The sequence below is a fragment of the Piliocolobus tephrosceles genome, chromosome 11, assembly GCF_002776525.5.
Source record: "Piliocolobus tephrosceles isolate RC106 chromosome 11, ASM277652v3, whole genome shotgun sequence".
NCBI lineage: Eukaryota > Metazoa > Chordata > Mammalia > Primates > Cercopithecidae > Piliocolobus > Piliocolobus tephrosceles.
This window is the reverse complement of record NC_045444.1, coordinates 46,974,312-46,986,286: the sequence shown is the minus strand read 5'-3', so window position 1 is coordinate 46,986,286 and position 11,975 is coordinate 46,974,312. Positions and strand designations below refer to the sequence as shown.

The 11,975-nt window shown below is 35.8% G+C and overlaps 1 long non-coding RNA gene across 1 annotated transcript in view; it reads left to right on the top strand.

The window, feature by feature from the left end:
• The first annotated feature begins 1,866 nt into the window (after nt 1–1,866).
• LOC111546077 overlaps nt 1,867–11,975 on the top strand; it is a 32,524-nt gene continuing 22,415 nt past the window's right edge. Inside the window, exons 1-3 of the long non-coding RNA XR_002732637.1 lie at nt 1,867–1,925; nt 5,319–5,534; nt 7,944–8,005. This is a non-coding gene — a long non-coding RNA (uncharacterized LOC111546077). The remainder of the gene's footprint in view (nt 1,926–5,318; nt 5,535–7,943; nt 8,006–11,975) is intronic.

The following is an 11,975-nucleotide window of genomic DNA, read 5'->3' as shown; positions in this document are numbered from 1 at the left end:
AAAAGTTGAAACTATGTAAATGTTAATCAACAGGGGATTGATCAAATAAATTATGGAACTTCCATAAAATAAAATATACATTTCAATGATAGTCATTAACAATTATGAAGATCTGTATGGACATTAAAGATAGCAGTGATTATAAAGAGAAAAAAGGTGGCTATAAAACTGTATGTACAGTGTGATCTCAGTTTTATAAATATGTGAAATATATGTTAATATAATTCTTGAAGAATAGGCAAAATACTATTTATGGTAGTTTTTTCTGGATGATAGGTTTATGGTTGATCTTCATACAAGAAAATACTTTTTGTCAATAGTATTGAATGCTTTCTACAATAATATATAGTCAGAAATAAAAGCAAAACACTTTCCTTTTAGAAATGAAAAATATACATACAAGCAATATCTTCTGCAAATATGGAAAAAGTCTATAGAACTCAAAATGGGTGATATCTATTGTTTACTCCTTATCTAGGTTCTCATAAATTATTCATGTAAATCCTATCATACTAATAATTATTTTTTGTTCATTACTCCTTTGCATTCCTTTTCAGAGTGACAGGTATTATACTCTGCAGTCATTTATATTATATTCTTTATAATAGATATTTTCTTAAGCCATGTTTACATGATTTTAAAAAATCACATAAATAAAAAAGTTACATTGGCTAAATTAGAGTATTTCTAATTATTCAATAATTTTAGCTTGAACTTGAACTCACCAACTTGAATGGACCAATTACTTTAGGATTTTTTTAAGATTCCAATCAAGAAAATTATAAAAATCAAGTCTCATTGAGTTATTTAGAGGAAAAAATAATTACAAAAAAGTCTTCAATGAGACAAATTAATTTTACAAAGAATAGCAATTAGGCAATTGATATAATATTATATATATCTCTATCAATCTATAGATAGAGATACAGATATATAAAACCCAGGGATAAACTAATAAACTACAGAACTTGTGTAGGACCCATATGAAGAAATTTCAGAATTTTCAAAGGATCATTAAAATTTTTGAAAACTATTTCTATATGAGTAAATGACAATATTTTAAAGCCATCCCATCATTTATAAATTTAATGTAATTCAGCTTAGGATTTCCAATAAATTTTTAAAATTAACTATGACATTAGATTTCTTTTAATTGGACAACCCCTGAATCAGAATAGGTCTAGAGAGAGTCCTAAAAATTTTTTATTATGAAAATAACATGGGCTTCTCCCAAAAAATTCAGGCCATACAGAAGGTGTTAAATGAAAAATATTGTCCTTGGCCTACATCCTAACTCCTCAATCCAACTCCCCAGAGGTAAATCATTGTAAACAGCTTTAAAAAAATTGTGGTAGGGTGAGGTGAGGTGGCTCATTCTTGTAATCCCAGCACTTTGGGAGGTTGAGGCAGGCAGATCACAAGGTCAGGAGTTCGAGACCAGCCTGACCAACATGGTGAAACCCCGTCTCTACTAAAAATAAAAAAATTAGCCAGGCATGGTGGTACGTGCATGTAATCCCAGCTACTCTGGAGGCTGAGGCAGGAGAATCACTTGAACCCAGGAGGCAGAGGTTGCAGTGAGCCGAGATCGTGCCACTGCACTCCAGCCTGGGCGATAGAGCAAGACTCCGTCTCAAAAAAAAAAAAAAATTGTGGTAAATAAAACTTATCGTTTTAACCATTTTTAAGTGTACAGTTCAGTAGCATTAGGTATATTCACATTGTTGTGCAACTATCACCACCATCCATCTCCAGACTGTTTCCATCTTACAAAACTGAGACTCCTCTGTACACCTTTAACAACAACCCCCATTGTCCCCTTCCCTCAGCTCCTGGCAACCACCATTCTACTTGATATCTCTATGAATCTGACTACTCTAGGTACCTCAGATGAGTGGAATTATGCAGTATTTGTCCTTTTGTGTGTAAGTAGCTTTTAAATAATCTTTTTCAAAGATTTTTTTCAAAGACATTTACCAAAATTTTATGACTAATGCTTGTTCATGGTAGAAAATCCAAACTACCTAAGAAGATTCTTTATAATAAAGAGCAAAATTTCCTCTTCTCCACAATGTCCATTCCCACTAACCAAAGCTAATCATTGTTAATACTTTTTTTGGCCAATCTTCCAGAATGTTTATATGTATCAATAAGGAACAACCTCACATACACACGGGCTTGCACACACACTTCCAGGCTTTTTCTGACTTTTTAAATTTCAAGCAAGCTAATATATATATTGTTGTACAATTTGCTGTCTTCACTTAATGTATCTTGAGTATTTTTTTCACAGCAATACATATGTTCTTAAGTGAATCTTTTTTTAACTTAATAATGTAATTCAGAATAATATGAATGAATAAATAGTAAGAATGACAAAGAAAATTTTGGAAAGGAAAACTACTGAAGGACTTGCAATACCAGATATAAGACTGTATTATTTAAATATTGTGATAAATATTGTGATAAAGGTAGAAGAATAGAGAAATCAGTGGAGTGGAAATTAATCTGAAGAGAGGACCCTAGAAGATAAAAGCTTTCAGCTAAATTCAAAAATCTTAAAATCAGTAGGAAAAAAATATATTATTCAATAAACTTTCAGGGACAACTGCTTAACAGTTAAAAAAAAAAAAAGATCCAATCCTCTCCTCACATGATAAACCAAAATAAATTGCAGACATATTAAAGCATTAAATGCATAAAATAAAAACAAAAAAAAAATCATCAAATATATAGGAGAAAACAAAAGTGAATATTTTAGCAGGTGGTCATGCGTGCCTATAGTCCCAGCTCCTCTGAAGGCTGAGGCTGGAGGATCACTTGAGCCCAAGAGGTCGAGGCTCCAGTGAGCCATGATCGTCCGACTGCACTCCAACCTGGGCAACAGAGCAAGATCCTGTCTGAATAAAAAAATAAAGAAGTAAATAAAAAATAATAAAAGTGAATATTTATCTAATCTTTTGTGAGGAAGATTTTCCTTTTTTTCTTCAGAGATGGAGTCTCACTCTGTCACCCAGGCTGGAGTGCAGTGGTGCAATCTCAGCTCACTGTAGCCTCCGCCTCCTGATTTCAAGTGATTCTCCTGCCTCAGCTTCCTAAGTAGCTGAGACTCTAGGCATGTGCCACCACGCCTGGCTAATTTTTGTATGTTTTAGTAGAGACAGGGTTTCACCATGCTGGCCAGGCTGTTCTTGAACTCCTGACCTTGTGATCCACCCACCTCAGCCTCCCAAAGTGCTGGGATTACAGGCGTGAGCCACCGCGCCCGGCCATGAGGAAGATTTTCTACAAGTAAAGGTAGAAATGTTCATGAAAACATTTGAGATATTGACAATTTAAAAGTGAAAAAGTCAGTAACAAAATATGATAAAGTTTAGGTTAGAAAGATCCTTGTAAAATGTATGACATAGTGTTACTATGGTAACTTTACATAAATAACTTTCTTTATAAAAAATAAAAAATATAAACACCCCAACAGATAAAATGGATGTCATATAGGAATAAGTACACTATAAAGCAATATTATAAATGGCAAACAATGTATGAAATTTAAAATTTTTCAAGTAAGCAAAATAACTAAAAGTAAAAGAACAATAATTTTTTCAAACATCAAATTAGATATCATTAAAAACCTGATAACTTTTAGTGTTGGTGAAGATAAAGATAAACAGACATTCTCATGTACTTCTATTTTGGAAGGCATTAGCCTATGTATCAAAACTTATAAAAAAATCCTTTTTGACCCTAAAATTCCCCTTTTAGAAATTTATCTGGAGGAAGTAATTATAAATGTGTGCAAATATTTGTCTACAGAGATGTTCACATAGCATTGTTTATGATATAGAAAAATTAACAATTATTGGCTGGGCATGGTGGCTCATGCCTGCAATCCCAGCAGTTTGGGAGGCCTAGGCAGGTGAATCATTTGAGGTCAAGAGTTCGAGACCACCCTGGCCAACATAGTGAAACCCCATCTCTACTAAAATATACAAAAATTAGCTGAGCATGGTGACACATGCCTGTAGTCCCAGCTACTCAGGAGGCCGAGGCAGAATTGCTTGAATTCAGGAGGTAGAAGCTGCAGTGAGATGAGATTGCACCACTGCACTCCATCCTGGGAGACAGAGTGAGACTCCATCTCAAAAAAAGAAAAATTAGCAATTACCAAATACATAGTGTTAGAGAACTTGTTAGACAAACTATGGTGCATTCTATGGAATACTATAGTAAGCATTTAATTGACATGGGAAAATGTGATATATTTTAAGGGAAGTGTCATTCATAAATGAGTAATATCATATAAGCTAATTATTTTTAATACATACTAGTGCATAAAAATATGTATAAGAGGCCAGGCACAGTGGCTCACGCCTGTAATCCCAGCACTTTGGGAGGCCAAGACAGGCAGATCACGAGGTCAGGAGATTGAGATCATCCTTGCTAACACAGTGAAACCCGGTCTCTACTAAAAATACAAAAAGTTAGCCACGTGGCTGTACACAATGAACATGTATTACTTTTGTAATTGGAAATAATGTTATAAAAATGAAATACTTTTAAAAAGCACTTATGATACAGATATTGTTACTTATGTTTTTCCTCAAGTGATTGGTTGCTCTGCCTTATTTTAGCCAAGTTCCAGGTAAGCTTCTGGGCACTTTGTTGAAAAACTAAATCAAGTAAATCATTAGACTAAAATTATATATTGATTTTGCAAAAATAGCAATATTTTGCTAGACAAAGTCACAGAGCTAAAATACATATTTTCATTTTTAACAATGAAACATGACTATTATAATTAAAAGAATTCAATTTGCATTATATGCCCTTAAATAAAGATTAAATGGACCCCCTGACACACCAAATTATTATGTGATCTAGTTTAATTTTTTAACTAATGGGAACACAAATTAGTATAATTTTATAATTTAATACTCAGCAATAGATCATTTTTTAAATAGAGGAAACTAAACATTTTTCCACATACCACCCTTAGGGAACAAGGCATATCATAAGATATGACAAATAAGCTTCTAGGAAAAGTCTTCATTTGTTCTTTCCAGGAAATGTGAATTTGCTAATTTGGTGACAAATATATGTATACATATTATATGTAATAAAATTATACTGAAAATAAAATCAATGAACTATTGAAATTTACAAAGCATCGGTTAAAACTGCCTACTCTTGCTCATATTTTTTTATTGCTATTTATATTAGCAAAATGAACTTGACATAATGCCTCAAATAGTTGATGAATACAAAGCTCTAAAACAGAAAATATGTATTGTACATGATCTTTTGGAATCTGATTTCAGGTACAATTAATTTGACAGGCAGTATGATAAGGAACAATCTGAATGACATGTAAACAGGAGGGGGTAAATTCCAAGCACAGCCTGAATGAGAAGTACAACTCATTTCCCGTAACCCAGATGCCTTTTTAACACATCTATGTGAAACCAGGTGCTGTTCCCAAAGGAGAAAACACTGCCCTCCAGTGGTCGTCAATGAAGAAATGGAAATAGTTTCAGGTACCATGATAGCAGCATTTACATGAAACGTGGTGTATTTATCTAGTCTCATTTTTGGCTGTATTTCTTAAGCTGAAACATGTCTACAACTGAGCATAAGGACAAAATTTCCAAGATAAATTCTAATAGGTAGGTGGTTACTCCAGTTAGATAGACATATTAACAAGGAGGATTATGACTTTCTGACCCCAAAAGCTGACCATTTATTCGACTTTCAAAATTGGATTATGTTAGCCACCTATAGTTTCTCACTTTCCAGATAAGAAATAAGAGATTTCATCTCTATGTTTCCCTTGTTGGCCAATTTTTTAGCTAAAAGACATTTAAAATTGTACAGCAGGCAGAACCCCAGGGGACTGAACAGTGTTCCAACATCCTTAAAGGCTTCCCATCACTTGAAAAACCAAATTCTTCCTCCTGTTTCTTAAACTAACCAAAGTAGGCAAAAGCAATTTTTAAAAGTCTTTGTGTCTAGCATTGGAACTTTCTCATATTTCACACCATTATATAAATGTCACTCTAACCTATATGTATCACAAATGCTACGCTAAATTAGGGCCAAATTTGCAACCTAGTTTAACTGGGTTTCCTCTTTTTGCAAATGCAGTTTTTGTGTCTGCATTTAGCAATGCATACAAAACTGTCCGTGTAGCTAACTGCTTCAAATTGCTAAATTTGAGGATGGATGTGTAGATCTCCCAGTCTTTATGTATGTGCCAAAGCAATCCTGTTTCTAGTCATATAAAGACTTCCTAATCAAATGGACCTTGACTACATTGCTAAATTCTTGGACCACTTTACTTACTCTTGGATTTAGTAAATGAAAAACTGAATTTTAAGAGGGGAAAGAGACAGTTTTCAATCCTCCTCCATGTCTCTGTCCTTCAGAAACCAGAATGGAACTACATCACATGATCAGATGGACTCTAGAGTCCCACAGCTATAAAGCCTCCTCCATTACAAGCTATGTGACTTAACTTAGCCTCATTTTTCTCATCAGCAAAACAAAATCATGTTGAGTTCATTAGGTGATTATTAACGATTGAATGAGGGAAAGTACGTGAAGTGTCTAGCACAGAGAAAGGGCTTCACCAAGACGCTATTATTATTCTATCACCATCACTTCTTAGACTACTAATCCAATGGTCAAGTAAATTTTTCTAGAGATATGACTTTCTAAAATTTATTCCCATTTATCATCTTAAATAATGTTCATCATTCAGTCTATTATATAGAAAATGTCCTGAGTTCTCCGGATAAATTCTTTAAAACAAATGCCTTGTGCTAAGAGAAAATATTTTAACATCACATTCCTCAAATATAGCACCTTTAAGTATGAATCAAGTTTTTCTTCTTTTCACTCCCACAGAAGATGGTATCCATTATATAATCACCTGGATTCACAAAGCGCTTTAGGATGTAAAAGATAACAAACATCAAAATTGTAATCATTGCAAGGGTGGTATAGTAATTAGACATATTTCAGTATATTGTAGTAAATTTAAAAGTTTCTGAGCTTGAGAAAATAAAATTCCACAACCATACTTGCTCTAGTTATTTAACTCAACTTACTGTACATTTCAGAGAGGAAAATTACTTTCTTTAGATTAATGCACTATCCTTTGAGATGAAGAAAAACCTACACATTTTAACAAAACATTGTTCTTGTCACTAGATGTGGTAAGGAGTTTTTACTGAGACGTGGTAGCACACCTTTATCTCCTACCTCTGTGTATACTTGCAGCATTATAACACATAGTTTTATCTGGGTAAATTCACTGAGTATGGTCTTCACTGATCATGACATCTCATCAATAATCTCATTATGATAGTTTTTGTCATACAACATAGAATCTTTGATTACTCAAAATATTTCTTATAACTCAGAATCAAACTGTTTATGATTTAAAACAGAATGTATTGATGAATAGAGAATGCAACAGTGATTTGATAAATGTTTGATAATTTATCCAACTCTTAGAAAATTTTGGGACAAAGTACCATTTAAAGATAAAACAAATAAGTACAGCTAAATATTGCAATAGTGTATATGTGTTACACTGAAGCCTGTGTACAAGCATTAACTATGTACCAATAAATGCAAAGAAAATAAACTTTGGTTATAGATTATCTAAATTAATCTCAAAATTTGACAATTAAACATATGAATTTGTAATAAACATTCTGAATTTTAAAAAAATTCATCATATTTGTAACAGTGCCAAAATAATCTAAAATCAGAATGCTTTCTGAGTATAATTATATTATTATAATTCTCTACCTTGACAGATGACAATTTTAGAACACCCTAAATACAATTTCTAGTATATGCACTAAAATAAAATGTAACAGATAGACAACTCACCATAGTATAAGTAACACATTCAAATTTAGTAATTTATTTTCCAGGTGGAAACCAGGCTTCTTGGAAGACTTCAAACTATGCCAAATGGTCTGATTTCACCATAGAGGTAGGCACTGGAGGACTAAATTTACTTCTGTGTAATTTTTGTTAGCTACATTTTACATGCAAATGTCTATACAACCATGTTAATGAAGTTATAGAGAAGAAAAGAAAGTTGGCATTCCCACTTTTGTTTTATTCCAAAGCAACTTTTCAGTTGACTTGCTATCATTTTAAACCATTGTTATTTAATCATAATAAAACAGAAAATCTAACAATGCATTCGAATTGGATTGCAAGTCAAGAAAAACAGTATCTCACTTCTAAATAAAATTTAAATTTGCGATTTTTTTCCCTCATAACTTTATGGTGTTCACAACACAGGATGCTTCTAGTGGAATCAGACAAAAAAAGTTTTGTTAATAATAAATATTTAGAAAAGTTCAATTTTTCTCATCCAGTGTTGGTTATTTAGAGGAAAGCTTTTTTTTTCCTTCTTATCAAGGGGCTCAAAATTTTCTGCACCCCAAATGGAATTGGGTGCTTAATTGATAGTTATCTAAAATCTTTTTTCCAAGAAATATAAGCAAATGTATTTAAATTTGATGTGGGTAAATTTCCTATAAAAATGTTGATATTTAAGCTTCAAAGCCCATATTGGCAATGAAAAGTGTATAGTATCCTTTTAGGTAGACCATTAATAATCTAAAATTTCTCTCATTATAAGGGAAATGTGCCTAGGGTATATGAAAAATAATGGTTTAAACTAAAGATACAGTTGATTTGCAATAAAACTGAAAGTAGTATCTCTAGAAGTGGAGGTGATAAAAGGAGAAAGAGACAGAAATAATGGTTGCATTTATGGTATAGGTTACAGCCAAGACTAGATACAATCTCATCTCATAACATCCAAAAGAATAAAGCAAAATAAAATCTCCTTCACCCTCATGCATTAAAAGGAATCAACATCTTGACCCAAAGCTCAAACTCCTAGAACTTGGAAATATCTGTAAAACTCCCAACACCAAGGTTTCTGTAACCTGTCATATCAGAGAAATAGCGAGATCTTCCACCATGGAAATATGACTATTAAGAATTCACAGGCCGGGCGCGGTGGCTCAAGCCTGTAATCCCAGCACTTTGGGAGGCTGAGGCAGGCGGATCACGAGGTCAGGAGATCGAGAGCATCCTGGCTAACACGGTGAAACCCCGTCTCTACTAAAAATACAAAAAACTAGCCGGGCGACGTGGCGGGCGCCTGTAGTCCCAGCTACTCGGGAGGCTGAGGCAGGAGAATGGCCTAAACCCGGGAGGCGGAGCTTGCAGTGAGCTGAGATCCGGCCACTGCACTCCAGCCCGGGCGATAGAGAAAGACTCCGTCTCAAAAAAAAAAAAAAAAAGAATTCACAGATTACCTGAAACATTTGCTAATCACCACCCCCCCCATCCCTAACATCCCCTCCTCCGAGGGAAAAAGAAAAGGGAGTGAGAGAGGAAGACTCAAAACATTGGGGAAAGCCTGCTATGAAAATGCCAGGCCTTTCTTGGGGCTTAGACCATCAACCTAATCCTAGCCAGAACTATCGTAGGACTATATCAGGGCAACAGAGTACTTCGTGTGTGAGAATTGGGGTAGGAGGACCAGGATGTTAAGAAATCTAACAAATTCATAGATTTTTAAAAAACATTTGAGAGTGTGTGTTTATACATGCTGGGCAACATAAACCATAAACCTTGCTGGATTTCTGCAAACTGCTGCGTGGAGGATACAAACGACATTCCTGTCAATGGGAGGAAGAGAGACAGAAATCAAGACAGAGACAGGCAGCACCCCCAGGATGTGAAGCTTGTTCCAATTGCAAGCTGTAGTGGAAGGAGATGATGACACCCAGAACAAAATGTCTTTTTCACGAGGATGCTAAAGCTCTTGCTTTGTGATCTCTGTTTGCAGAAGGAATGATCCATGCAAAGGACTGAATTTCTCCATTTTCTGGAATCAAAATATAAGGGCTTTTTAGTTACTTTAAAGTTCTTCCTGTAGGGTGTATTGTTGTGTTCCAGGAAACAGACAAAACTCAGCAAGACAACAAAGACTTGATCTGCAGGAGAGAAGGTATTAAAGAGCAAGTCCTCTCCAGAGGGTAATTAATCCTTAGTCATTCATCTTAGAAGTCCCAGTTACAGTTAAGGTTAATGTTCAGGTAGCTTCTTTCTATTTTCTTTAAAAATTTTTTTAAACATTTTTTTTTTTTTTTTTTTTTACAGAATGTTATACTATTAATTGCCAATTTGCATATGTGTGCAGCTGCTGTTTTGGCTCTGAACTCAATCCGATAAGCTTGCTGGAGGTATCGCAGAGCACTTGGCAGCTTTCCTATTTGAAAAGAAAGCCTCTCCCCTCTACAGAACAGCTGATCGTCTATCAGCGATAGACCCTGATGGCGTGAATTACAATTACACTACTTTTCACACTAAATCTGGGTGATAGCTACTTGGAAAGAAGTTTCATCATTTTTTACCACAAACTGGAAAAAGAATTACATGGTCATGCTGTGCTTTTAAAGGCAGTTTGGTTCACTTTTGTCTATTTAACACCTAATTCCAAGAAGTCCATAGGCATCCAGAGATCTGAATGGCGCGTAATGAATTCACTGTTTAGATTGAAGATTTTAAAAATCTACCTCAAATTACATTTATTAACAGGGCGACCAGGAAGTGTTAAAGTTGTTAGACGCTTCATTTATTAAATAATTTGTGGGTATTTTCAGTTGTCATATCTAGAGTCATGGGGTTTGCTTATTTTTTTTAATTAGCAATCCAAAACAATGCTACTGCAATTTAACAATTCATCACATAATCTTGGGCTCTTCAGTTCACCTGCTAATGTTAGATAATTCAGATTGTTATTTTGATCTGTTTATAAATGATTTTGGTTGCATTGTGCTGTGAGGAGAACTGCAGCCCAGGCAGATGATCTTTCTCTTATTTCCTGCATTGCTCAGGATGGTTGAGGGGCCTTCCAAAAAATGCATTTGAGGAGTTAAGTTTAGCATCTAGCAAAAGCAAACGAGTGATGGGGCAGGGGGCACTAATAATAACTTGTTTTATCATCATCACTTATTTAACGTCATTATTAATTTACATTTCCTGTCTGTTCGGAAAACTGAGGGTCTCTTTGCCAAACTACATTTTGTTAGAATCCTCCATTTCTCTGATTTTCTGGGACGTTAGAAAAGTACCGTCTTCCCTCTTCTTGAAAGAATCGGCCAACTATCAGAAAACTTAAGAGACTCCTAAATATCCCTTTTCTTTCCTCTTTCTTTCCTTAGTCCTCTTCCCCTCCCATCTTGACATTTGAATCAATTTGTTGGGCGGGGGGTCGGGGGGGTGGTGAAGAACAAGAGTTAAACCCACCTCAGGCTGCAGAAGTGGAACACATTAATCCTGACGTAGTTAAACTAAGAGAAAAATAGATTTTGTTTTCCTTTTTTAGTCGCTGGCTTTATTAGATTTCTCACTCTCACAGATTATCCGAAGACTACCCATTGATTGATCGCCCGTAGAGCTGCATTTGGTGTAAAGAAAAAACTCACAGCTTTATTGGCTCTCAGGAGACAAAACAAACAGAACAAGATATTCATATTAATGCAAACAATGCAACAAATGAGGGGAAGAATCGCCCGGCTGAAGCGAGGCCCGGCGCGGCCACGGCCGGGGGGCTGATAAGGGCCTGGGTGCCTCTCGCCCGGAAGCCGAAGTTTCCCGGCCTCCCCCCACCCCGGGCGCCGAGAGCACTTGGTCCCCCCGGCCTCCCGCCGGCAAAGGGGCCCTGGGGCCCAGGCGCGCGGCCCCTGCGTGGCGGCAGGCGGCCCAGGCCATCGCCGGCGCCTGAAGGAGGCCTCCAGTCCAGGCCTCAGGGAAGGGCCTGCCTCGCTCGGCCCTTCAACGCCCCGCCGTGTGGCACTGGAAGGGACCTAAAAGCCCTCCTGGCTTTCTCCTTTCCTCTTCCCCTGGCTTCCCAGGGGCCCAATGCCGGC